We start from the raw sequence: 5,146 nt of genomic DNA on the forward strand, positions 1-5,146 counted from the left end.
TATAGGGAGCCATTTCTATAGGCTGAGATAAAGTAACAACCAGGTCATCTGCAAACGCTCTTAATCTATAATCCTGCTGTCTAACTACAATTCCTTTTATTTTATCAGAGTCACGTAGCTTATTCAACAAAACTTCTAAAGTTAAAATAAACAACAATGGCGACAAAGGACAACCCTGCCTTGTACCTTTCTCAATTTTAAAAACATCTGTTAAACCTCCATTAACTATTATTTGTGCTGTTTGTTCCTGATATATTGCTCTAATTGAGTGTATAAAATTCTCCCCAAAATGCATTTTTTCTATTATCTTAAACAGAAATTGCCAATTCAATCAATCAAATGCTTTCTCTGCATCCAAAAATATGAACGCTGCAGGGACCGGGTTGTTTTTTTCCAAATATTCCAATAAATTTATAATTTGTCTATGTCCCCATGTCTTAAAAGGGGCCAAAACTGGACCAAAAGCCTTTGATTCTGATGTCTATATAAATATGTATCAAATCTAATCCTTGCAAGTCAGGCTCTTAGAAAAGCATGTTTAACATTCCCCACTCCTGTTCGGTGTCCACGTTGGCTTGATTAAACTAATAATTCTGTTTCCTCCAAAAAAAAAAAAAAAACCCATCTGGTGAGAGATGACTTGCCTATTTTATTTATTTAGCTTGCCAAGGGCAAAGTTTGTCAGAAGGAAATCTTGGCACCACAAACCAAATGCAAACACAAAAGTCTTCCCTTTAGATTTCCTGATGCGTTGCAGCCCTGGGCCTATTCTGGATCGCTTCTGTTAACAAAAAAAAGCATTTATCTGCTTCTCAGAAATTTAAGGGCAGTGTTTACTTTAATTCCTAAACTTGAAGTCACAATGAACTTAATCAAAAGAGCAAAAGAGAGAAGGCGGAAAAAAAAGAACACCTTAGAAACCAAAGCAAACAATCAATCAGAGTGCTCATTTTCACAACTCAGGGCTTATGAAACTCCTGGCTAGGGATATTAATTACCATGAACAAAGAAATGCCACATGTTCAAAAACTACCTAACTTAGAGCCCACTGGAGCATATTTCTCAACCTTGGCGGCTTTGTGATGATGGACTTCATCTTCCAGAATTCCCCACTAGCATGCTCTAAGATGTGTGGACTTCAACTCCCCAAAATCCCCAGCCAGCATGCTTTGAGATGTATGGATTTCAACTTCCTGAAGAATTCTGGGAGTTGAAATCCATGCTTTTTAAAGCATGCTGGCTGGGGAATTCTGGGAGTTGAAGTCCATCCATTTTAAGGTTACCCCGGTTGAGAAACACTGCTCAAAGGGAACCATGGAAGGAAACCTTAAGTGCATCCACAATCAATCCATAGCCCCATGAACTTCTACACCGTTTTTTGTGGCCTCCAGAAATTCTTTCCCAAGAATTTCCCTGGGATGCACAATTTCAAAAAACGGAAGTGTGTTTTTTTGCTGTCTTAAACGCTGACTGAGTTGGCATAGGGCACTTCACGAGGGCTGTTACCAACCTGCCAGCTCCATTCCCAAAGCGCTTGGTTAGGATCGGAATGGATGGGTGCCTTGGGTGAATGCAGACCCTTTCAATGCATGGTTCAATCTGGCAAAGTGTGTTCATGCACTAATCTGGTTAAATGCATTGTACTGCTCCTGGACTGGACCACAGGGGGAAAAATGAACAGTAGACAGTTTCCTCCTGATCAGCTGGGACTCAGGAGGCAGAGAATAGGTGGGGGCAGGGGCAGTCAGAGGTGGTGTTTACTGGTTCTCTAAACTACTCAAAATTTCCACTACTGGTTCTCCAGAACTGATCAGAAGCTGCTGAACCCCACCTCTGGAACATGGACATGAACGAAGGAAATGAATACAAATAAATGGGGACAGTAGGACAGGGATGGTAGGCATGCTGATATGCTTATGCAGGCCCCCTTTACGGACCTCTTAGGAAGGGGGTGAGGTCCACAGTAGACAGTTTGAGGTTGAAGCTGTGAAGGTTTGTAACAACCGAGTCCGGTAGAGTATTCCAGTCATTGACCACTCTGTTGCTGAAGTTGTATTTTCTGCAATCGAGTTTGGAGCGGTTTACCTTGTTATCAATTGTTTGCCTGTGTGCTATTGCAGTTTATCTGTCCTTGGCAGGTAAAGCTGAGTGTAAATCTGCAATGGGCAAATTAACCAAACAGGTCAGAAGTCCCATAATTCTGCTGAATTGGGTTTGAAAGGCCCACCCCTGATCAAGAGGGGGAAACAATAACGCCTTCATCTTTGTCAAAGTTCATTTGACATTTGCTAGTAGTGGCAAAGAATTGGCATTTGTGTGTGAAAGTGGGAACCTGGCCCTCTCTCTACCCCAAGCAGGGATTTATGACAAGGATCAAGGAGAGTCTTAACTGTTACCCACCGACTAACGTTCCTCAATTTATCGTTTGCATGATGCAGTCAGAAGACGAATCTGAACTGAAGTCACTTCATCAAGAGAAGGAAATTGAGGCCATTCCACCCAAAACAGCTTGCCAATGTCAAGTAGAAGAGCTGGCCAAAACCTTGCAGGTAAGTGTCATCGAATTCTTAAAGGGAGGACTTTAGTATTATCCCTATGGAAGGATAACCGTCCGTGGCTTAAAAAGATCTGTTCAGAATAAGGTAAATATTGTCTATTTGAAGAGCTTTTTATAAAGTGAAGGAATGTTTGCTAACCTGCTTAAAACCGTTGAGGTAAAGAATGTCAGACAAGAGGACTGATAGATACAGTAATTCGTTGTTGTTTTTTCCCCCGGCCACAATATTTTCTCTGCATAAGAAGACAATCTCTTTGCAAAGATTCAAGCCAGTGCAAGTTCTTTGTGAATAAGGAAGTTTATAGCAATAAACACAGATTGTGATCTTTTCCCACTAATGATCGCTAGCCACAACATTAAAAGTTTGTCCAAGAACTTGAGAAGTCAACATTTTGATTCACCGCCTCTTTCCTTTTTATCACGGTGGAAAACGAAAAGCAGTTATAATTAACGGCACTCCTTCCTTTTGAATTGACGAGGCAAATGGCAAATGTGAAAAATGAAAGGTGACATTTCAAATCTCATTGCACACATAAACACACATACAAACACAAAATCGAGTCAGCTTGCAAGCTGGTCAAGTGTTTTATCTAGGCTACTTCAGTTCAAGTGTTGGAATGAAGATGCACACATTGGCCCCGACCAGAATTATGTTAGGAGACTAACAGATCGGGTCTCCACTTAATTATTTCTCCTGCTTTTAATGAGGTGGAAGGAGAAGACCTCTTCCCTAGGATGCTATGTGCTTTGCAGCTCTGATCATCCGGGTTCCTACTTCCTGGAAGACGTTACTTGAAGAGCAAAGGTTCCCCATCTTGAAAAGTTCTTCTAGAACAGTGGTTCTCAATCTTCCTAATGCTGTGATCCCTTAATACAGTTCCTCATGTTGTGGTGACCCCCAACCATAAAATTATTCCTTAAACTATTGAAAATATATGTTTTCCGATGGTCTTAGGCGACCCCTGTGAAAGGGTCATTCGACCCCCAAAGGGGTCCCGACCCACAGGTTGAGAACCACTGTTCTAGAAGATCAGTGTTTCTCAACCTTATCACTGTTAAGATGGACTTCATCTTCAACTCCCAGAATTGGATTTCAACTCCCAGAATTCCCCAGCCAGCCAAGGTTGAGCAAACTCTTCTAGGTGTTAATGATGGTGGAGCCAAGCACTAGGAAATCCAAATGTCAAAAAAAGGGGTAACTGTCTGATCAAAGTCCGTTTGTTTATTGACAGAGATGTTTAGCTCCATTGCGCCAAGCCAGTTTTGACCCAAAGTCTTGACCCTACTCCTTTGCTCATTGGTGTCTCTTCCAGGTTGACTTAGACAGAGGACTTTCAGAATTCTCAGTGCTGCACCGCAGAGTCAAGCATGGCTGGAATGAACTTGTGGCAGATAATACTGAACCAGTGTGGAAGAAATACCTTGACCAGGTAGCACATTTTAGCAGCAGGAAAAGGTGTGATTTGTGGTGGCAAAGTGGTGTAGACACAATATTCCTTCTATGGCTGAGACGGGATTGTAGTGATGGACAGTAAGTTGAAGATATAGAGAGAAAAGTGTACTTTCAATGTGTCCAGAAGCTCAAGAGAAATCTGTGGTTAAGGTGGCTGGAAAACTTCTGCAGTTGGTGCAGAGATCTGGATCTATTGCAATGAATTCTGTGTGTGAACTGTAGCAACATTTACGGTAATTTTACTATTGATTAGTTGATGAGGGACCATCAAGACTTTGTTGACTCCTGGTAACCAGATAGATATATCTTCTCTGTGATGTCCTATCCCTAAACTGGTCCTTCAGCTCTTATAATGATGCACCCATAACCCCTTGAACTGAATCCCTCTACCTTTCTGGTGGTTGTCCTCTTGTCCTCTTTCCTTCTACCACTCCCAGCATTATAACATTCTCCAGAGAGATGCGTCTTCATACAACACATCTAAATTAGGATAATCTGAGCCTAAGTCTCACAATAAACTGTTAAACAAAGAAAACAAGAATGCCCTTCATCAACATCAATTCTTTCTTTCATTGTAGTTTAAGAACCCTCTGATCCTTTTGCTACTGGCTTCTGCCGTGGTTAGTCTGATTACTAAAGAGTACGAAGATGCAGTGAGTATTACAATGGTACGTGGCTTCTCTCTCCAATGGAACCGTGACCTCTGCAGCCCTTGGCTTCAGCATAATCAGAAGGGAACACTGCCAAAGGACAAGAAGAAAAATCTAAGGATTTTTAATTAAATCTCTCCACCTTTTGTTTCTGTCAAATGGGTTGTATGAATGACTTCCACATACACGTGTGTGTGGGGGGGGGAGAATTAAGAATGTTTGCACCCTTAAAAAAAACTGCAGTTAGTTATTATATCCAGATAGTTGAGATGGGATTTGCCAGGAACTGTTTTCTGGCATTAAAAATGTATCTGATTTATCTACCAATTTCATATTTTCTTCCCCAATAGGCTGTTGTTATTGTTGTCACAGTAGCATTTGTCCAGGTACGATAATTTTCCACCTTAGATTATTATTACTATTAGTAGGAGTAGCAACAGCCATCAGTGGAGTCACATCAGTTGTGCTTCTTTTCCTGCAGGAGTA

The sequence above is a fragment of the Pituophis catenifer genome, unplaced genomic scaffold (genome assembly GCF_029215685.1).
Source record: "Pituophis catenifer annectens isolate HBS135680 unplaced genomic scaffold, rPitCat1.0.hap2 SCAF_13, whole genome shotgun sequence".
NCBI lineage: Eukaryota > Metazoa > Chordata > Lepidosauria > Squamata > Colubridae > Pituophis > Pituophis catenifer.